This window comes from Triticum aestivum, chromosome 7A (assembly GCF_018294505.1).
Source record: "Triticum aestivum cultivar Chinese Spring chromosome 7A, IWGSC CS RefSeq v2.1, whole genome shotgun sequence".
Taxonomy (NCBI): Eukaryota; Viridiplantae; Streptophyta; class Magnoliopsida; order Poales; family Poaceae; genus Triticum; species Triticum aestivum.
This window is the reverse complement of record NC_057812.1, coordinates 712,109,379-712,133,179: the sequence shown is the minus strand read 5'-3', so window position 1 is coordinate 712,133,179 and position 23,801 is coordinate 712,109,379.

Here is a 23,801-nt window from a genome sequence, read left to right as displayed (position 1 = left end):
TGGAAGTAAATTTGAATGCTTTGAGAATAGCCAAACAAAATGATTTATCGGCAATAGACTTCTATAACTTGATGATGGACAACATTGATGAGGTTGCTGATAAACGTTTGGCTGCTTTGAATGCCATAGAGAGAGATAAGTTGAGGGTGGCAAGGGCTTACAATAAGAAAGTCAAGTTGAAGAATTTTCAAGTTGGTGATCTCGTTTGGAAAGTGATTCTGCCGATTGGTTCAAGAGATAGAAAATTCGGGAAGTGGTCTCCAAGTTGGGAAGGTCCTTTTAGAATTACAAGAGTTGTTCCCGGAAATTCATATTTGGTGGAATCAATACAAGGGGCATTGTTACCTCGAGCTCTCAATGGCAAATATTTGAAGAAGTACCACCCGAGTGTGTGGCAGGAAGCCTAAGTGGGCAATGGCCGATATACGATTATCGCCCTTAGCACAAACATGGCCGATACATAATTATCGCCCTGAGAAAAATAAATGGCCGATGGAGTGTTGATATCGTCCTTAGAACAAACACTATGCATATTATTTTTCGGCGTGCAAGCTTTGCCGAAAAACAGGGGGGCATGTGTTGACACCTGATTTTGGCAAGATACAGATTGCAATGAAGATGGTCTCGAGTGAATGAGTTTTCAGCATAAAATATTCACGTCACCGAGTGGAACCACTTTGATGTTTCGGTTATATTCATTCGACTTTATCTTACGGACCGAAACTATACTCCGAGTGGCATAGTTCAATGTTCCGAGTGGTTTTTGGCCAATCACGTCTTCAAGATGACCTCGGATGAAGGAGCACTCTTAAGGAATTGTCTTCGTCTCGTCGAGGCAATCGATTTTGATATATAAATCATCTCAATCCGAGTTCATATGCAAAAGTTAGAGGCAATATACTGCAGACTGAACCTCAACGGAAATATGGCGCGAGGTGCCAGACACTTGTCTGATAGGTTGCGCGAGTAATTCGGCCATCAATACGGCCTTGAATCGAAAAACCTTCAACATGGAAAAGTTTCGTCTCGTCGAGCCGATCGATTTTCATATATAATTCGTCTCAATCCGAGATCATATGAGGCCTGGAGAGACAAATCAAGATCGGGCTATGTTTTCAGTCGGAAATCCGAGTGAAAAGTTTACCATCCGAGTGAAAGTTTACGGTCGAGTGAAATTTTACGGTCGAGTGAAAGTTTGCTGACCGGATGAACTTATTATTATCCAAGTGGAAATATAGTCATCCGAGTGAAAATATGATCATCCGAGTGAAATTGTCGTCCAGGTGAAAATATTCCGAGTGAAAAGATTACCATCGGGACGAAAACTTGCCGATTGAATAAGATAGTGCCTTCCGAGTGGAAATATAGTCATCCGAGTGAATAAGATAGTGCCTTCCGAGTGGAAATATAGTCATCCGAGTGGAAATATAGTCATCCGAGTGAAAGATTGTCTTCCGAGTGAAAAAGTCCAATCGGACGATCCGAGTGAAAGTATCTAATATCCGAGTGGATGAGCTCAAGTCCGAGTGAAATTGAACATGTGCTCGAAAGTTTATCAAAATGACCTTAGATGAAGAAGTGTTCAATACAGAAGTTGTGCGTATCATCAAGACGGTACATTTTGATTTTGGAGTCATCATCATCAGAGATAATATATAGCTTACAAATTCACTACGAGACTCATATAATCCAGTCTACTGCAAAACCGAGTCCGACTGGAAGATAAAGATGACCTCGAAAAGTATTCAAGATGGCCTTATTTGAAAAAATGATCAACATGAGAGTTGTTCGTATCGTCGAGGCGCACAAGTTTGATATTTGGGTCGTCTCGATCGGAGATCATATGCAAGCCCGGTGGCCCGTGCAAGAAGGAAGACAGAGTTTGGGCCAGATTCAGACTGAATCCGAGTTGGAATAGAATTAGGACTCTAGGACGTGAATTGATGTAATTTTTTCTTGTAAGGAAAGCCTAGATGAATCCTTTACTTATACGGGAAGTCCAGCCGCCTCTTATATATGTTGGGGGTGACGGCCGATTGAACAACACACAATCGAACAAATCAATATACTACTTTTTCATCTACGTTTTATCTCTCCACCGTTTTTCTCTCTCGTTCTTCGCTGTTCTTCGTGTTTGAGAGCTGTGAATCCCGAGGCTCTAGGGGCGAGCGAATCGACCTAGGGCAGCCCATAGCCGGCGCAATCTCTAACGGGGTCCCTCCCGGGTGCATGGGGTTTCGGGTCTGCAAAAGCGCCCGCCGACTGTCTTGCGTATCGCGCTGTCAGTCGGGTCTCCTTCAACGTGAGCTGCGGTGCATCACCCCCGGCGTCGAGGGTACACGTGACGTGTTCGTGTGTCAACATGTTGCTCCCATATACATCATCTAAGTGGTCATAAATGATTTTAGCACATTGTGCATCTGCATTCACCCCCTCTAATCGTATGGTTATGGTTGCATGGGTCCTGCTCAATAGGCATTCTGACTATTTTCCCTTTTACTTCATTTTTCTATTAATTGTATCTTTATTTTTTAGAAACATTAATTGTATCTTATTACCCCTTATACATGCACTACTAGGAAAACGGCTATAGATAAAATTGACACTAATGGCGCACCAGAGAATAGATGCGCCACTACTATATACTAATGGCGCACCATGTGGTGATGCGCCATTAGTGTGGAAGACACTAATAGCGCACCAGGCACAAAGTGCGCCACAAGTAATAATTTTTTTTCATTTTTCCGAACATACTAATGGCACATCCTGGAAAAGTGCGTCATTAGTAGTTCTTACTAGTAATGGCGCACCAGCCATGGAGTGCGCCACTACTGTATTTTTTTATTCTTTTTTTTGCAAAACTACTAATGGCGCACCGTTGCAAAGTGCGCCATTACTAGTTTAAACTAGTAATGGCGCACTATGCCACGGTGCACCATTAGTATATATATTTTACTTTTTACTTCTTTTCCAAAACTACTAATGGCACACGGCCAGGAGGTGCGCCATTAGTATGTTGGGTTACTAATGGCGCATGGCTGTGTGGTGCGCCATTAGTAACCTGGGACCAGCTAGATATTTTGGACAGCCATACCTACATACTCACTTTCCCCACTTCATTCCCTCCACCTCCTTCTCCAAGCTTGCCGGCTGCCTCCTCCTCCTCACCTCATTTGCACCATAGATTCATCGAAATTAAGTGGTGAAATTATCTTTTTTATAGGTAAGTAAGGGGAAAGCTATCTTCATGTTGTAGATCTACTTTTTTTCTCCCTAGCTCGCTCCAACAACGTGCACATGCACTTTTTGTGGCCTAGCTAGATCTATGTATGTTTGTGGTGTTGCGTATATGTTTATGTTTGCAGGTACCGGTATTTGAAATGCGATAGTTGCCAATATTTTGCCGGAATGTTGATTCATTTCTGTTTCGGCGAGAATTTTGGCACTATGCATTCTTTTTGGTCCTATTTTTAGGGAAAGTCATGCCAAAAAATTTCTTGGTTCTAAAATATCGTTTTGCTCTACCCCGCAAGCGACCGTGGTCCGCACGATGACCGAAGACATCGTGAATAGGTTTTTGAGCTCCGCGAAGGCCGAGATGCTTCAAAAGAACAAGACAGAGATAAGATGTCCATGTCGAAGATGCAAGCTGAAGAGCCTTATTGCGGACCCGGATTCCGGGCAGGTGCGGGACCACCTGCTCTTGCGTGGTTTCATGGATGACTATCGGTGACAAGGTGATGAAGATGACAATGAAGTCATCCATGAGGGCCGGGCAAGAAATGAGGAAGGGCAGCAAGACAACCACCGCGGCTCGGGCGGGCGAGAAGACGAAGAATCTCCAGGACATGATCACGACGGTGATGCTATACACAGTCATCATGTAGAAGATGCCGGACATGATGACGAGGAAGATGCCGAAGCATACGAAGGGCATGATCATGAAGATGAAGATGCCGGCGGAGCAGACGACGATGGACCATCGATGGGCTGGGTGCAGGACCCTCATATTCAAGAGCTGCTTCTCAAGCAGGCGGATAACGCAAGAGTTGCCGCCCGAGAGAAAGCCAAGCTGGATCAACTGGAGATAGACGCGGTTACTCCATTGTATGAAGGATGCAGACCCGAGGATACCCGCCTGAAAGTAACGCTCATGGCTCTAGAGATGAAGGTAAAACACAAAATGACCGACGCATGCTTCGACGAGAACATGTCATTCTGGCACGAACGTCTTCCCAAGGGGAACAAGTGCCCGACCAGTTTCGAGGAGGCGAAGAAAGTCGTGTGTCCTCTGGATTTACCGCACGTGAAATACCATGTGTGCATGAATAATTGCATCATTTATCGGGACGAGAACGCGGAGTCTACCATATGTCCGGTGTGCGGCGTCACTCGATACAAGAAGAGGAAGAAAGCTCCTCGAAAAGTGGTGTGGTACTTTCCGATCACTCCTCGTCTCCAGCGGTATTTCACGGACCCTAAGGTAGCAAATCTCTTGCGTTGGCACGCGGATAGGGAGGAGAAGAAGCGAGAAGATGACGCAAATGACCCGGAGATAAATAAAAAAGACAAGATGCTGAGTCACCCTAAGGATGGGAGCCAGTGGCAACCGTTGAACTTCGAACACCCAGAATTTGGGAAGGATCCAAGGAACATCATGCTAGGCGCGAGCACCGATGGAGTCAATCCGTTTGGCAGCCAGAGAAGCACACATAGCACCTGGCCTGTGTTTGTGTGGATGTACAACCTTCCCCCTGGTTGTGCATGAAAATGAAGTACATTCACATGAGTATGCTAATTGAAGGGTTGAAACAACCAGGGGACGACATCAACCTGTATCTGGGGCTGCTGAAAGAGGAGCTAGACACGCTGTGGAAAACGCCAGCCAATACGTGGGACGCCGCAGAGGAAGAATATTTCCCTATGAGAGCCGCACTGCTCACGACGGTGCACGACTATCTCGATTACGGATATGTCGCGGGGCAGGTGGTCCATGGATTTTTAGGATGCGTCAGGTGCATGGATGACACAACGTATCGTCAGCTAGATAGAGATCCCGGGTCTTCGAAAACCGTGTTCATGGGACATCGAAGGTGGCTTCGCGACGATGACCCGTGGAGGAAACACAAGGATCTGTTCGATGGTGAAACCGAACCCCGAAGACGCCCGCATACGAGGAGCGGCGAGGAAATAGACGGGCTGTTGAAAAATTGGAAAGATTGCCCACTGCCGGGAAAGAAGCAAAAGGCGCCAGAGCCGGGAAAGAAGCGAAAGGCGCCAGAGCCGCTGCTGAAGGTATGGAAAATGAGGTCTGTTTTCTGGGACATGCCGTACTGGAAGATCCACCGTGTGCCTCACAGCCTTGATGCCATGCATATCACGAAGAACGTGTGCGAGAGTCTGCTTGGTACCCTGCTCAACATGCCAGAGAGGACCAAAGATGGGCTGAAAGCAAGGGCAGACTTGAAATCAATGGGCATCAGGCAGGAGCTTCACGCTAATGATGATGATGATGATGATGATGATGATGATGATGATGAGGCGAAGCAGGACACAGAAAGTCGTCGCAAAGGCAAACAGGCCAAGAAGACGGGAAATGACTACCCTCCCGCGTGCTTCACTCTAAGTCAGGAGGAGATCGAGCAGTTTTTCACCAGCCTCGTAGGAGTAAAGCTTCCTTACGGTTACGCGGGGAAGATAAGCAGATACCTAGACCCAGCGAAGCAGAAGTTCAGCGGGATGAAGTCTCACGACTGTCACGTGCTGATGACGCAGATACTTCCAGTTGCAATCTGTGGGATCATGGACGCGCACCGTGAAACGCTATTTGGCCTATGCAACTTTTTCGACGTCATCTCTCAGAAGTCGGTTGGCGTGAGGCAACTCAGAAGGCTACAGGAAGAGATCGTGGTGATACTATGCGAGCTTGAGATGTACTTCCCGCCCGCATTCTTCGACGTTATGGTGCATCTGCTGGTCCATATCGTGGAGGATATCATCCAACTCGGGCCGACGTTCCTGCACAGCATGATGCCGTTCGAAAGGATGGATGGTGTCATCAAAGGATACGTTCGCAACATGTCACGTCCAGAGGGAAGCATAGCCATGGGCTTTCTGACCGAAGAATGCATCTCCTACTGCACGAATTATCTAGGCATCGAGAACCCCGTTGGTTTGCCCGTCAACAGGCACCTCGGCAGGCTCGCTAGATGGTGTTACCGTGAGGGTCGCCGCGAAATGCATGTAGACTTCGAGGGTCGACTCGCCGACTTTGAAAGAGCAAACCTAGTCGCGCTACAACACATAGACGTGGTTGATCCTTGGGTGGTAGAGCACAAAACCTTTATTGAGAAGACGTACAATGACCGAGGCCAACAGAGGATGGACGAAGATATAATCAAAGAGCACAACTCATGTTTCATGCGTTGGTTCAAGCAGAAGCTTCTGTCGTACCCTTTACATGAGGATTCTTCCGCGGAAGAACAACTCATATTCGCCTTGTCACAGGGCGCCGAGCACAACCTGATGACCTATGAGGCATATGATATCAACGGCTACACATTCTACACCGAGGACAAGGACATGAAGAGCGATGGTTATCAGAACTCCGGGGTAACGATGGAATCCTACACCGGTAACGACAAGGACAGATACTACGGAAGGATCGAGGAGATCTGGGAGCTGAGCTACGCTGGAGAGAAGGTCCCGATGTTCCGTGTCATATGGGCCAAGAACGTCCTAAAAGAAGACCGGTATTTCACCACCATGGTTATACCCGAAGCCAAATCCAAGACCGCGGGTGCAAACGTCACCGTGAAAAATGAGCCATGGGTACTGGCTTCCCAAGTGGACCAATGCTTCTTCATTACCGACCAATCAAAGCCCAGTCGTGTTGTCGTGGGGAGAGGCAAAAGGAAGATCATCGGAATGGATGGAGTAGCCAATGAGCAAGACTTTGACAAGTACGGCGACCCGAAGATTGAATATGACGACGACGATGAAGTAGCAGCATACACCACAAGAAGAAGCAGGACCACCCTACCTAAAGGACGTCCGTTCCACAGAAGAACTCCATTTGCGAAAAAGAAGGGCAAGAAGATTGTGAACAGATAGCTAGCTAAGATCGATTGTACTTAAATCGTAGTCTTCATTTCTCGGGCACTTTTTGATATCATGAATATTTTTAAATTTCATGGGCACTTCTTGAATTCATGAATATTTTTTCAAATTTTATGATATTTTTTCATATTCAATATGAAAAATATTGAATATTCATGAGGACATTCGATCTCGATCCCCCTCCCTCTCGATAGCTATCCCCCTCGCCAGATCCCCCTCGCTGCCGAGCACCCACCGCACCCTTCCCCCACTCCACCGCCGCCGCCGACCCACCGCACCCTCCCCCGCTCCACCGCCGCCGCCGACCCTCCGCACCCTCCCCCGGCCCGCTCCACCGCCGCTGCCGACACCCCGCACCCTCCCCCACTTTTTGATGATATTTTTAAATAACAAATTTGATGATATTTTCAAATAACAAATTTGATGATATTTTCAATTAAAAATAAAAAACAAATTTGATGATATTTAACAAATTGATGATATTTGATGATATCTTCTGTTCTAGTCCTCATGAAAATAACAAATTTGATAAAAAACAAATTATTAGATGCAACAAGAAATAATGAAAAAAAGAAGTTACTAATGGCGCACCAGAGGAGGGTGCGCCATTGCTATCAGAAAACTAAGTTACTAATGGCGCACCAGAGGAGGGTGCGCCATTGCTATCAGAAAAAAACTACTAATGGCGCACCAGAGGAGGGTGCGCCATTGCTATCAGAAAAAAACTACTAATGGCGCACCAGAGGAGGGTGCGCCATTACTAACATTCCCCCTTCTAGCTGGACACCCCTTCGCCCGATCCCCCCTTCCCTCTCCCTCGCCAGATCCCCCTTCCCTCCCCCGCCACACCCGCTCTGACGACCCCCGGCCCGCTCCGACGACCCCCGCGCCCGCTCCACACCCGCTCCGGCTCCCCCGCGCCCGTTCCGACGACCCCCGCGCCCGCTCCACACCCTAGAACCTCCCCACTTCCCCTCCCCTCGCGCTGCTTCACCCAACTAGGTCGTCCCCGTCACCACAGCGTCCCCGCGACCACCGTCGTCCCCGCACCTCACCAAGGAGTCTAGGAGCTCTGCAGTGTTCTTCTACGTCATCTACGGCCAGCCATTCGAGCTCGACGACTCTGCATCGTGCGGATCGAGGTCTTCTTCCACCTCCGGCCACCGCGGCCTCACCGTCGATCCGCGTCACCTCGTCAACCCCGGCCCCGCACGAGCTCTCCATCATCTTCCTCTCGGTGAGCTGCACCGGTTCCCCTCCCCCCCTTCGATTTTGTCTTCCTATCTGTCAGTGTAGCAAGCTATTATCGAACTCGCCATATGGCCGGCCTTGTTTGTTTAGGAGCAGATTTATACTTCTTCTGGAAAAGAAACCTGAACAAAGTGCTTAATAGCAAAATTATATATGGCAGTTGGTTAAAACTCAATTTCGTGACACATTCCAGGAGATTTGTTTGCTTTTGTGTGAAACATACTAGTATGTAACTATGTGCTCTTGTTAATTGCTTAGTTTATGAAAGGGTAATTATGTAAAAAGTAACTGTGGCACACATAGGTAAACAGGAAATAGCATCACACTTGAGCTAGTAAAATTTGAGAAAACTCCTAGGACATCAATGACACAGAACCACAACTGTAGCAAGCAAAGACATATCTGGTGCCTCATAACAGCTAACAACTCATATATGTCTTTATTATTCTGCAAATTCAGTTTATACATTCCTTTGTTTCCAGATAAATGATTTGAAGCGATGATGATCCCAATGGCATATTATTAGTGGCTACTTGGCTATCAGAAAAGCAAGAGACACTAAGAACGATCTGCATATTGTTTGCTGAGTTTTGGAGAACATACTGTATTCACTCTAAGAAATAATTCTGGAAATAGCACTCATTTTTTTCATGGCCTGGCAAGCATGTAGGAGTTCTCACTTGGTTTAAAAAAACCGCATATAGCTCTCACTTAATCCAGTAGCTCCATGGAACTGTTAGGCATTTGTTCGTTATTGGTTGCAATTTTTTGGTCTGTGAGTGGACATAACAGTACACTGCGTTGTCCATGTAGTGAGATGAAGATGTTTGGTCAGAGAACAAGGCTATAGTGATCAATGCACATGACACATGTATCATGTATCAGTAGAATAATTTGTACAGTCACACCAACTGCTTCACTAATTGAACACATGCTTTGCTTGTGTGTTCCTGCTGCTTGACTAATTGAACACCTGCAGTTGCTACTGTGGGACAATGTTCCTTCTTTTCTTCCTGATGTTGCTATTTCCATTGAAGTACTCACATGTGTTCTAGATGAGCTCCTACTAGTTAGTTCCCCTTAGACTACATTCTAGATTGCATAGCATAACTCCAGAATTTTGTCATTGCACACTTGTTGCTAGTTAGTTCTATAGATACTTAAAACACATATCACTTGTCAGGTTTCGTTCGGTATATTAAATCCTATGAAATTATCAAAGTGGGCTGTATTATGTTGGACAGAATTTTACGTTTGGACTTGGGTGAATGTAACCAGACTTATACTCTCAGATTTTTTCATAGTTGATGGTGTGAGGACTTATAATGTGATAAAGTATATATGGTGTGAGGACTTATAATTTTTGTTGGGTGACCTATTAGATCTGGAATGCAAGCTCACATAAGTTGAGCTGATTTTTGTCCATATGCAAGCAGAGGACCATATGGTCTGTGGCCTTTTCATCCATATGAAAGTAGAGGCACATTGTGGTGCTAGTTTGCTGGGTTTTGTCTCTGACCATTGTGTCGTGATGAATTTGCAGGTACCCCAAGAGGCCCTTGAGTTTCCCGGAATGTCGATTAACTTCCGTTCCGGCAAATTCGGGTACTCCATATGTCCTATTTTCAGCAAAGGTCATGCTGAAATTTTCTGTGAATTTTAGCATGACTTTGCTAAAAATAGGACATATGGGGTACTTGCGACTAATGCATGGGCCCGGGTATCTTAGTACTTAGTTAAGTAGGATCAACTGCCCCGCCATTCTTGCTGCATTAAACCATAGGTGACAATAGAGCCAAGTGATTAGGCCCAACTTAGAATTCTCCTTAGCATCGATAAACCCTAGATGATAAACCCAACATAGGTGGCAATAGAGCCAAGTGATTAGTGCCAAGTGATTAGGCCTAACCTAGGGTGCCTCGGCATCGATAAACCCTAAATGATGAAAACTTAACGTGGCTTCTATAGGGTGCCTCGGTGTCGATGAGAACCTAAATGATGTACGCTTAGGCTTTTAGGGTGCCTCGGCGTCGACAAACCCTAAATGATAAAAGCTTAGCTTTTAGGATACCTCGGTGTCGACAAACCCTAAATGATGAGACCATGATCTTGTTCCTTGACAATAACCAACTTTTTGACCAAACTTTTTTCCTATTTAGAGCGAAACACGGCCCACAACGATGAGGCCAGCGGTTCGGGCGGCAAGCAATTCTGGGAGCTGTCCCAGGAGTTGGAGGAAGAACCTCACCGCTATGAGGACGACGCGGAAGACACCGATCTTGACTACACAACCCCTAGTGGCGTCGGGGATGACACCACTGATGATGGCGCCGCGGATGCCACCACTGATGATGGTGGCGCACGCACAGATGGCAGCCAACCGAAGAGGCAACGGAAGGACCGGCGCCCGAACATGCTCGGCACCGTTAGGGAGGAATTTACTGAAGTGAACTCTGACGGGCATCCGACGGCACCCAAACACGTAGTCAAGGGGTACTCGGTTCAGCTCGGGTGCATTCTCCGGAGCACCGCCTCGATCAACACCGAGAACCTAAGGCATAAGGACCGAGGGAATTTGCGCAGCCTCCTCTTCACGAAGCTGCACGAACGATAGAAGTTTCCCGCTGAGTTTGCAAACACACGCCTCTCGGGGAATAAAGTGAACGGTGCCGCCCTCACGAGGATGAGCACGACCCTGTCGACTTGGAAAAGCACGGTGAAGGCAATGATTGACAAAGGTGATAGTTATGAGAAGATCAAGGCGAAATATCCTTTGATTAGCGAAGATGACTACAAGGAGTTCAAGATCAAGTGCCAGAGCCCCGCAACCTCCGAATCAAGTCAGTGGGGGAAAGAAAAGCGGCAGTTGAACTTAGGGGTCCACCAACTCGGTCCCGGCGGTTACAGAGTGGCGGAGCCTATATGGGAAAAGGAGGACGCGGAGCGTGCCGAGCAAGGCCTACCGCCCCGCTTCGAGAAATACCGTGACAAGCAAACCAGGAACTTTCTTAGGGCCCGGTACAAGGAGGACCCGGTAACAAAGGAGCTTACCATGGATCTGAAGACCAAGGCGCTTGAGCTTGTTCTGGTAAGGAATACACCCCCGCGTAATTAGCTCCATATGGTTGCATTCTAATTAATCCCCAATATTTCTAAATGGTTCATGTTCCTTCCGCAGGACAAAGAAAGCAGTAGCGCGGGGTCGTCTCAGAGCTCCCCTTTCGACACCCCTTTGAATAGGGCGTTGAACGTAATGAAAAACAAGGATAAGCTCAGTAAGCCGACGTCAACTGGTCGTGTGGCCGGCAAAGGCTTGTCCACAAAATGGTCGTCATACTATACCGCTGGTGGCCGAAAGGAGAAAAGGACCAGCTCGGAAAGCCAGTCGTGCGATGTTGAAGCACTCAAGGCGCAAGTGGCGCGGATTCCGGAGATGGTCCAAGAGCAAGTGCAACAACAACTGGGACCGACGCTCACCGGCATTATGCCTACCTTGATTCATGGGATAACGACATGGATTGCGGGTGGCCAACAGGGGCCGCCCCCGATTCCCAGCTTCACGGCCAGCAACTCGCACAACGCGCAGGCGGCGCCATTGGTGTCTCCGGCGGCAGCGGTATTGGTGTCTACGGCGGCGGCGCCATTGGTGTCTCCGGCAGCGGCGGTATTGGTGTCTCCGACGCCGACATTGGAGCTTAAGCACCCCGGGTGTACGCCGGCCGGCACCTCGCCAGCAAGCGGCCCCTCCATCAGTTGCACGCCCGCCGTTGGCGGTGCCTCGACATTAGCCGAGCTCGACGCCATCATCACGGTAACTAATTAAGCCTCTCGGCCGAGGACTTCATCTCCTTGCCTTTGACTGGGCATCCCTGACGCCCTACATGTTTTCGCAGGGCGCCGCCGACGTTTCGTGCACTCTCCTGCACTTCGTGAACGACGAGTTGGTCCATGTCGCCAAGGGCAAAATCATTCAACCGGGCAAACCCGTGTTCCACGGTAAACCGATGCCACCCACCGTGTATAGGGTTCAACTGGTTCGGGTGCTGCCAGGCTACGACGAGTTGTTACCTCCGATTCACCTGATGACCCTCAGCACCTGCCTAAGCTGGCCCCTGCTTTGGCCGAAGATCCAGATTCGTTTGGGGGCGGGGAACACCACCCCAAAGACAACACCGCCATTCGTGTCGGTGCCAAGCCATGGCAAGACTGCCGCAACGCTACCGGACATGCCAGACATCCCTATGGCACAGGATCCGAACATGCATATGGCACAGGATCTGGACGACAACGACAACGACGACGGCCATACATTTAGCAACGTCGATAAGTACTTTGCCGAACATGGGTACGATGATGAATTCTGCGGGCCACTTTCTCAAGAACCCAACCAAGACGACCGCGGTCTAGCTGGTACGGCGGAGAAACCCAGTTGCAACAGGCGTCGTCTGGCGTTCAGTTCTCAGGAGACGCCTCCAGCTGCCGACTTCACCGAGCCTCAGATAGCCGAGGTGCCAAATATTATCAGCCCCAACACACTCAAGAAGGCGGTCTGTGAGCAGAACTCGGTCCCATTACAACAGAAGAAGAAGGGACGGAAAAGAAAGAGTAACAAGGGTGCGAGCCAGCCGGCACCGAGTACGATCCCTGCTCAGGACGGGCCAGCTTCACCTAAGAATATCTCGAGGAGGGTGCATGTGGCGGGTAGGGCGATGCCACCGACAAATATGCTCAATGCTGCAACCGGTGCTATGCGGAGTCTGCATGATAGTGTTCTTTCTTTGGAGAAGCGGTGTCTTAGAAAGAATGATGTGGCATACCCGGTTTTCGTGGCCAAGGTGCGAGAGGGCAAGGGCTTTGTGGATGGCGCCATCGGGGGTACGATCGTCTTGCGGCTTGATGACATCTTTGCTATGTTTAACCTTCATCCGCTGCACTACACCTTCATTCGGCTGTTTTCGCTGAGTATGGAGATGCGGATCATTAGAGACAAGACCCCGGACATCGTGATAGTCAACCCCTTCTACATGCGTGCCAAGCTCTTGGGCATCGCTGGGGACCGCCAAGTCGCGAGTTCACACCTCGAAGGCGTCATTTTGGCAAACCCAGAAAAGGATAACTTCCTCGTGGCTTACTTTCCCGAGTAAGTCATCCCTTAACCGCCCCGTAACATATGATTTCTTAGATTTCGATCGTTCTTTTTTTCTAACATTCCGTGTTCTGTGCAGTGACACACATTGCACACTCATCCTCTTAAGCCCGAAATATTCCATGGCCACATATTTCGACCCGAACCGTGACTCCAAGATGGACTACACAAATATCAAGAAAGTTCTTGATGATGTTCTCCCCGGCTACGCCAAATCTGGAGGCACCTTCACCAGGCCAGTTCGTAGGTACGACAAGCACGTGTTTGCCCACAATACTAAGTTCTGTTGCGTCAAGCAGCTGCCTGGCGGTCATAAGGATGCCTACTACGCCCTCCATCACATGCGGGCGATCGTAAGGGACCATCATCACCTTCTGCTACCAGATAATCTTAAAAATTGGGCCGCGAGCTTGTCGGCAATCCAGAACGCGGACATCAGACAAGAATTCTTTCGCATCCAGTCGGAGTTTGCGGACATCATCCATCAAGATGTCCTTCATACCTCGGGGAAGTTCTACCTCAGATATCAACCGTCCGACAGGGAGATAGACGGAACGCTACAAATGTAGGCTGACAACGCCTGCGATTTCATGACCATCACGACAGACGGCGGCTTCATCCACGCTCCGGTCCCATGAGTCGAGTCGACAGTAGTGATCCTATGTGTAGTTTTGAAACATTGATTGGCTCATATTGTAATTAAACTTTAATGAACTTGTATGTCTCTTTGATTTGGACAGTTGTTCAACTTAGATGTAATCGATGCTATTTATTAGTAGGACCATGAATCGTGTTATTAATGTCATGTCTTGCTTTTCTCTTCCGATCCTTTTGTTGCATACTTATATATTGCTTATGTATGTATTGTCTGTTGTTTGGCTTGTGCATAGAGATGCCGTCGTATGTCGTGTATAAGGGTAAGGTTTCTGGAGTCTACGACGACTGGGAGGAGTGTCGGAGACAGGTTCACCGTTTCAGCGGTAACAGTTACAAAGGGTACACCACTAGGGCGGAGGCGGAATCTAGATACGCCCGCTATCTAGCAGGAGAGAGGAGGGAGCGTTGGAGGAACCGGATGAAGACCAGTTTCATCGCGATGATGCTCATCGTGATGACCGCAGCTCTCTTCTATGTGATGATAGTTTAGATGATCGATATCGACTTGTAATGTGAAGACAAACTCGATACTCGCGGTCTCGAGGCTTGTAATGTTTTATCTTTGTTCGGTCTTTTGAATTCGGAGACTAATATGATGAATTGTATTCGGAGACTAATCTTCTATTGTATTCGATGAATCTGCTGTTGATGTGTGCTGCTATCTATATTCTGTCAAATAATATATTTTGTAACCTGTGCAAAAATCAGAAAAGTAAAAAAAGAATAAAACCTAATATTCATACTAATGGCGCATCAGTACAGAGTGCACCATTAGTATGCCAAAGTATACTAATGGTGCATCACACAACAGTGCGCCATTAGTATGCCAAAGTATACTAATGACACATCACACAACAGTGCGCCATTAGTATACCAAAGCACATGGTTAAATATGGCCCCCTGGGAGGCATACTAATGGCGCATGGTGTTCTATGCTAATGGCGCACCAGTGGTGTGCCATTAGTATACCAGATATTAATGGCGCACCAGTGGAGCACCATTAGTAAGAAATACTAGTGGTGTGATACTAATGGCGCCATTAGTAGGCCTTTTCCTAGTAATGACGCATCCCTATACGGAGCAACAAATAGGAACTCCCCTAGCTTGGAGGCCTAGCAAGAGTATTAGACATCATGTGCTATTGCACATGTGCATTTTGGCTAACAAAATTCAGTATCATCTCCTGACAACTTACATGAAGGATGATATCTTGGCACCAACGACCGTGAAGAGCTATACCATACACACGACAAACCATGGACGATTCATAGACGATGCTTAAAATCCGGCCACACATGCGTGCATACATCAGGCACCAGCCGTTGGATTTCGGTGTCGTGCATGCGTCGGCCAGGAGGATCGTGCATGAAGCAATTCCGGACCGTGAATGCCCAGCGGATAGGCGTTGGCAGTGGATGCAATTATTAATACAGCCTAGGGTGACACTGGGAAGCAGTAGCAGAGCTACACTAATAAAATAGGGCGGGCCATGCTAGGCTTTCACTCGTACATAATGGTTGTTTTTCTCACTAACTACTCCCTTACTCATGCATATTCCATAGGTTGGGCGGGCCATGGAATGGTTTCGCCCTAACTAAGCTCCGTCAGTGCCGGGAAGTTAGATCGCGATCACGCGTGGGGATGGTGGGTTAGGGTAATTTAAGAGGTCGAGGAGGGAAGGCACCAAACGGAGCAAGACAATGGTGACGCATGTGTCCTCATTGAGTGCAAGTTCGAAGAGACATGTAATGTGGCCCAATTACTAACGAAATGGAAAGGCCCATCGTCAAGAATTATCGAGAACCACACATTGGAACAATCGTCACGAGTAGAGCCTTGAATGCCGACATGGATACCTCCTATTTGATGCCGATAAGTGTCAAATTGTTGAGGCTTCCCACATGTTCAAGAGTAATAGGCCATCCCCGCTCCGGCGATGCATTGTTAGGTATGTGGGGCGCTCTATTGAGTAGTTTCCTTTTATTTGATTTTATTCTTTAGGGATGCTATGAGTTTTCCACCGAAAATATGTTCAATGAGTTCAAAAAATATTCAATGTATCACGTGCTTAAAAATGTTTAATGTATATTAAAAAAATAACCCTATATTTCAAAGACGTTCACTGTATAGTAAAAAAGATTCAACCTACTATAATACATAAAATCTTCAGTGTGTATTTAGAAAATGTTCACTATATACTAAAAGTGTTCACCGTACAGTAAAAAAGGATCAACCTAGAATACAAAAAAATGTTCAGTGTGTGTTTTAAAAATGTTCACTACATATTAAAAGTGTTCACTATGCATTAAAATGTACAAAATTTATAAAATGTTCAATATGTATTTAAAATATGTTCATTGCATGCTAGGAAAATGTTCATTGTATAGCTAAAACTAAAATATAAAAACATAAAATAAAAGAAATATAAATAAAAAGCCCCACCAAAATTGGAATATAACCAAAAAAAGAAGAACCATCTAAATTGGAATAACCCAGAAAGGAGAAAAAGGGAAGAAAAACGAAATTCAGATTTTAAAAAAAGCAGGACAAATCGGAAGATCTGAAAAATAACAATAAGTTTCACTGCTCGAGAGTAAACAACTTCAACTTGCGCCAGCCAGGCATGGAGTACTCATAGGTATCACGCCAACTAGAAGATACATGTAGGCGTCAAATAGGATTGTGGAAAACCCTATTCTGCAATTATGGTGCTAGAAATAGGTGCTTTGGTATGCAACGCCCACACAACATTCCGATCCCTTACATAGTGGGCCAGCCCATATAATTTTTTTCATCGGTATTGAAAACCGCTTAAAGGTTCCCCCGGTTTTTGTGGGGGCAGGTCTTTCACGGGAAGGGTTTTTTTCGTGATTTTTCTAAAATTCATCAACTTTTTAAAATTTCTTGATTATTTTTCAAGTCCATGAACTTTTTCCAAATTCATGTCTTTTTTAATATGTGAACTTTTTTAAAAAGTCCATGAATATTTATTCAAAATCACGAAGTTTTTCAGCTACATTAACTTATTTCAAACCCGTGAACATTTTTCCAAACCAATGGACTTTTTCTTACTTCACAATCATTTTTAGAAATCGCAAAAACTGGTGCTCGACTTTTCCCTGAACTTTTTTTTTGACAGGGAAACCTCAGTGTTTTTTTGTTTAGCCAAAAGTATTACTTCGTTTATTACAAAGGGCACCAAAAAAGGGTGGACACCATCCCATCCAAAATCTGATTTTCATAAGGCCTTGTTCGTTTAATCCTCCTCCCAAAGGGATTGGAGTGGATTTGAGAGGATTTTGGCTTGTAGGGGATCTAATCCCCCTCAAACCCTTCCATTCCCCTTCAAAAACCACCTCAACCGAATAAGGCCTAAGAGTGCTTTGCCAGCTGATGCGTGGGTCGGTTGGCTTCCCTTGGGACAGTGTGCAAAGGATATGCCATCAATCATAGGGTCCTTAGTAAAAACTTCAAATAGAATTGCAGCATAAGGATTGTAGATCTCCATCTCGCCATTGCATGCAGTAACCAGTTCCAAAGAATCAGATTCAAAAGTCACATTCGTGCACCCCTGCCCATGCGCAAGATCAATCCCTTCTAACAGCGGAAGAGCTTCCGTCGAGCAGGCATTGAGCACACACGTATGATAAGTTGTTGCGCCAGGAACAACTTCTCAGTGGTTTTGTTGAGCAGCACCGGTAGCACCTAATCCATTATCATGGAAAGCAGCATCGGTGTTTACCTTACAACAACCGTGGCTAGGTTTTGAAGCAACTGTTATCATGCGTCTCGACGCAGGAACAGTTGCGCCAAAATCTTTCTCAAGTAAATGGCATATGTCCTCGGGTGCATACTGACAGATGGAGCACTGATGGGAAACTAGAATATGTCTCGCCGCAAGAATGGCTTTCGCTAGTCTTCGAAACAGACTTTTGCCCCGCTTTATACATAAAGCAGCAACCGAACAGAGTACACGGCCGAACGATACAAGATGATGACGGCAGTGGCGAAGCTACGTTGGGGCCAACCCGTGCTCTGGCCCGCCCTGCCTAGCTGAAACACTGCCCACCTAGCCTGCCAAGTGGCCTGGCCCATCTATTTTCTATGCTTTCTTCTCAAGGCTGGCCCGCCCAAGGAATCAATCAAAGCTCCGCCAGTGATTGACGTGACCCTCATATAAAACTGATCCCAGAATACCCGGATCATGCTAGATGCACGCGGCTACGCTATCGAAAAATAATATAGGTAGGGCCATATACAACCCCATGATACGCACTCAACACCTAAGCTCCATGACAACACCCCCAAGAGGGAGAACAACGCAGAGCATTGTCGTTGCCAAGTCCAGACGGACAAAGGTTTTCACCCGGAACCTAGCCACGGAGAGGAGCACCACGACAACGACTTCAAGAAGAGACCGTCGCCGTCGTCGGCGACAGGACGCTGAGCCTTTGCTTGGCAACTCCCCCGTGGCACCACGAGGCCTCCAGGATGAGCGCGACAAGATGGGAACTCCAGATCCAGATCGAGGCAACACCACCGCCAGATGTATAGAAAAAATATTGACCATGTTTTTAAAAAAGGTTTATCTTTAGTTTGAAAAATGTTAGTCAAGCATTTAAAAATGTATAGGAAAAATGTTGAGCAGGTATTCAAAAAATGTTAATCTTGTATTTGAGTTTCTAAAGTCAAGGTTCAAAAAATATTTTGAAATGTGTATAGATAAAATATTGACCATGTGATCAAAAAATGTTAAACGTATATTAGAAAAATGTATTAGATATATACCAAAATCATTTAAAGAAAAATAATAATAATAACTGTGGGGTAAACCGCTAAAAGCAAAAAAAATGAAGAAAAAAGGAAAGAAAAAAAAAGAAAATAAGCATTGAAAACCGAGAAATAAACAAAGAAAACCGGAGCAAAACAAAGAAAAAGAGAAGGAAATAAAAAACAATTAGAACCATGAAAAGAACAAATAAAACCAAAGAAAAGGAAATAAAACCAGTGAAATAGAGAAAAGAACGAAGAAAAACCGTGAAGAAAATAAAGAAAAAACAGCAAAAAATAACCTGGAAAATCCTATGAAAAAACGGCTCTATGCCCTCTAAGTCGGTCGCTCCGTACTTTACCACTAAACAATACCCGCAACATTATTGTACTCCCTCCGTCCCGAATTACTTGTCGCAGATATGGATGTATTTAGTTGTATTTTAGTTTTAGATACATCTATTTCTGCGACGAGTAATTTGACACGGAAGGAGTACAAATAAAACGCCTCTGTAGCTCATTGGTTAGCAGCGCTAGCTATTAGTATATCGGAAACCCGGGATCGAATCCTGGTTGATTTCTTTTTTTCATCCGTAGTTCTTTTAAAGTCGCTATTGGGCTGGACTGGAACTGTAGATGCACGTGGTGAGACGTCCTATCATCTCGCTTAATGCGAGACATAGTCGCCGCGAGCCAGCGCACCGTCGAGAGAGAAACAGGCCGGCCCGCGCCTCGCTCATCGCCGCCAGCGACTGCGCCCGCCGCCGGCGACCGTCTCCGCCGCCACCTGCGCCTCCCGTGCCGCCAAGCTCCCTCGTCGTCGGCCCCGCTGCCTCGGCGCCCCGCCACCGCATCGACGCCGCGGTCGCCGCCTCTCCCCTTGACGCCGGCACCCCGACTCCGGCCACCTTCCTTCCCAAGCTCCAGCCACCGTGCGACGCTTCTTCGGTGTGGATCCGGCGAGATCCGCCGCCGCCTTGGTTCCCGTGCCCGGAACCCTAGATCCGGACCCAAAGGTTGACCCTGAAATTCTCCAAGTCCGTGATATTTTTATGCCATGTTCATCACATCATATATCCGCGCTTGTTGCTCCAAATGATGCATATGATATGTCGCATTGTTCGTCTCGTTGAGCTCTTCACGTTAGAAGCATTTCCATGCATGTTCATGTTCATTATGATGCCATTTTCATTGATGCAAGATGGCTATAAAATGTTAGCTGCTGGTACTTATCAGTTTATGAGGTTTTGTCATATTTGTTGCATTTGATGTGTGCATCATATAAGCTTGAGATCTACATGAGCTTTGAACTACATCATGCCATCTTTACACAGGTGCTTGTTTTGTATTTTTGTGATCTATATGATGATTAGCACAAGCATGCAAACTAGGCTTCGTGATGTTGTTATTTCCAGGGACTTGGGTTTTTGCTAAGTCCTTTTCCTGCTGTTATTTTGATGTCATATAAACTTGATGCTACAGTGAAATCCATGCTTATTTTGGGATACTTACGTAAGGATGTTTTGAACATGTGATTATGCTCTATCCATCCATGCCCATGTTTGCAATTATGGAGTTGTCCAGCATGTTTCGTTCTTGCTTTACTTTTGCTATAAAATGTTTCTGCCAGAATGTTAACATGTTAATCAATATTGCCATGGTTGTGTTAGTGATCCATGCATCCTTTGGACATGCTCTTGCCATGGTTAGCTTCATGAACATGTCATCGTGCTATTGGTATGCTTATTTTGTCATGCAATGCTTTGTGGTGAGTGGAATGAGCTCTCAAAGTTGCTATCGTGAATCTGTTTATGCTATGCTCTGTTTTTCTGCTAAGTCTAAAACTGTTAATAAAACTTTCTATGTTTACATGGGTGTCATCATATCTTCTGTGCCTTTTTGGCTCATAATCAGTAAGGGACTTTTTATCCATGCTTTTAATAGAATCATGCGATGCCTTTTTTTACTATGATATGTTCATGTAGCGTGTTGTTTGCTTGCTCTAAACATTGCTTCCTGATATTGTTTTTGACATGTTAGTATTTTCACTAAGTCTGTGATGCTGATATCTTTTACATTTTTGCCATGCTTGTTCGAACCTGTTCTAGCATGTTTTAGCCATAGCTCAGTGTTCATGTTTTGTCAAGCATCTCTTGTACATCACTGTCATATGCTTTGTTGCTATATTGGAGTGCAGTAGCTTAGTTTCTTGTTGCATTCTAAGTGGCATCGTGCTGTTAATCGCAGTTTTGCGTCATTCTTGTTTTGCTTGCCATTTGCAAACCATGCACCCGTTTCCGGTGATCTTTATATCGATTTCAACCGAAATCATCTCATTTTTTCAGCGGCACACTTGGTTTGCCAAGTTGATGCCTTGATCATTCTTTCCCTTTCAGAGCACGCATATGCATTGCATATCATGTCTTGCATATCATGTCATGTTTTGCATCATGTTGCTTGTGCATTGACCGTGATTGATTGTTGTTCCATTGCTTGTGTTCTTGCTTTGGGTAGATCCGGAAACGAGTACGTGAACGAGGAACCTGTTGAGTACGCTTACGAGGATCAAGCTGTCGACAACTCTGAGAACTTTGCAGGCAAGATGACCATACCCTCGAAATCACTTCTATCTTTGCTTTGCTAGTTGTTCGTTCTATCGCTACGTCGCGCTAAATAATCGACTATGGTGTTTCTCCAATATGCAACCCGTTGCATATTGAGCTCCGCTTAACTTGTAGTATTGTTTGTGCACTTTGCTATGCCATGCATATTTAAACCGGACATGTATCATCCTTGATTGTGCATCATACCATGTTTATGCTTGGTTGTTTATCATGTTGTTTGCTTCTTTCCGGTGTTGCTTCTTCGTGTTAGTTCCGGTAACGTTGTGTTTGTGAGGATCTGTTCGACCACGTCCGTTTGTCTTCTTCATGGACTCGTTCTTCTTCCTTGCAGGATCTCAGGCAAGATGACCATACCCTCGAAATCACTTATATCTTTGCTTGCTAGTTGTTCGTTCTATCGCTATGTCGCGTTACCTACCACTTGTTATACAATGCCTCCCATATTGCCATATCAAGCCTCTAACCCACCTTCCGAGCAAACCATTGTTTGGCTATGTTACTGCTTTTGCTCAGCCCCTCTTATAGCGTTGCTAGTTGCAGGTGAAGTTGAAGTTTGTTCCATGTTGAAACATGGATATTGTTGGGATATCATTACTATATCTTATTTACTTTAATGCATCTATATACTTGGTAAAGGGTGTAAGGCTCAGCCTTAAGCCTGGTGTTTTGTTCCACTCTTGCCGTCCTAGTTTCCGTCATACCGGTGTTATATTCCTTGATTTTGCGTTCCTTACGCGGTTGGGTGTTATGGGAACCCCTTGCCAGTTCGCCTTGAATAAAACTCCTCCAGCAAGGCCTAACCTTGGTTTTACCATTTGCCTACCTACCACCATATACCTTTCCCTTGGGTTCTGCAGACTCAAGGGTCATCTTTATTTTAAACCCCTCGGGCCAGTACTCTTCTGAGTGTTGGTCTGAAACAGGCAACCTGCGGGGCCACCTCGGGGCAACTTGAGGGTTGGTTTTACTCGTAGCTTGGGGAGCGAGCGTGAGCCAGTTTTGGGCCGTGACTTGCTAGCCCGTCTGCGTGGGCGCCAGTTTTCCAAAATCACTAGTTGAGAAGTATTCGTTGTAAACATCACTTCAACTTTCCAGGTTGCGACAAATGACGCACAACATGTCACTTGTCGCAACCTGAGAGTTTCCCCCCTTTTCATGAATTTGTTTATTGAAAACGTTTTATTTCTCAAACCGTGCATCCAAATCTCGAACCGCTTTCACCGTTGGATACCTCGCGTCGAGATCTTCAAAACTAGATCCCATGTTGATAGGTTTTGACAAACTTTTTTTTCACAAAAAAAACCAGATGAAAAAATCGAACCAGGAGCATGGATTTTTTTTCCTTTCCGAAAGAAGCACGCCCGTGCCTCTCACGAAATCATAACCGTGCCTCTCACGAAAGCAAAACCGTGACTCTAGCGAAATGAAAAATAAGAGAAAACGTGTTTTTTCCCATTTCCGAGGAGGCACGTCCGTGACTCTCGCGAAAGCACAACCGTGCTTCTCGCGGAAGCAAAACCGTGACTCTCGTGAAAGGAAAAAAACCCAAAAACACGTTTTTTTTCATTTCCGATAGGCATGGCCATTACTCATGTGAAAGCACAACCATGTCTTTCGCGGAAGCAAAACCGTGACTCTCGCGAAAGGAAAAAAAATCAGGAAACATGTTTTTTTTTCGTTTTCGAGGAGGCACGATCGTGACTCTCGCGAAAGCACAACCGTGCATATCGCTGAAGCAAAACTGTAACTCTCGCGAAAAGAAAAAAAATAGAAAACACATTTTTTTTCATTTCCGAGAGGCACGGCCATGACTCTCGCGAAAGCATAACCGTGCCTCTCGCGGAAAAAAAACCGTGACTCTCGCGGAAGGAAAAAAACAAAAAATATGTTTTTTTTCTGTTTCCGAGGCACAACCGTGACTCTCGCGAAAGCACGCCCATGCCTCTCGCGGAAGCAAAACCGTGACTCACGTGAAAAAAAACAGAAAACATTTTATTTGTTTTTGAGAGGCACGTCTGTGACTCTCGCGAAAGAAAAAAAAACAGAAAACGTGTTTTTTTTCGTTTTCGAGTGGCACGGCCGTGACTCGCGAAAGCAAAACCGTGCCTCTCGCGGAAGCAAATCTGTGACTCTCGAAAACACATTTTTTCGCACAAAAAAGAATCTAATTTTTTTATCGAAAAGCTAAGGAAGGCCGGTGGAAAACCAAAACGTGGAAAAAAACCCGGGAAAAA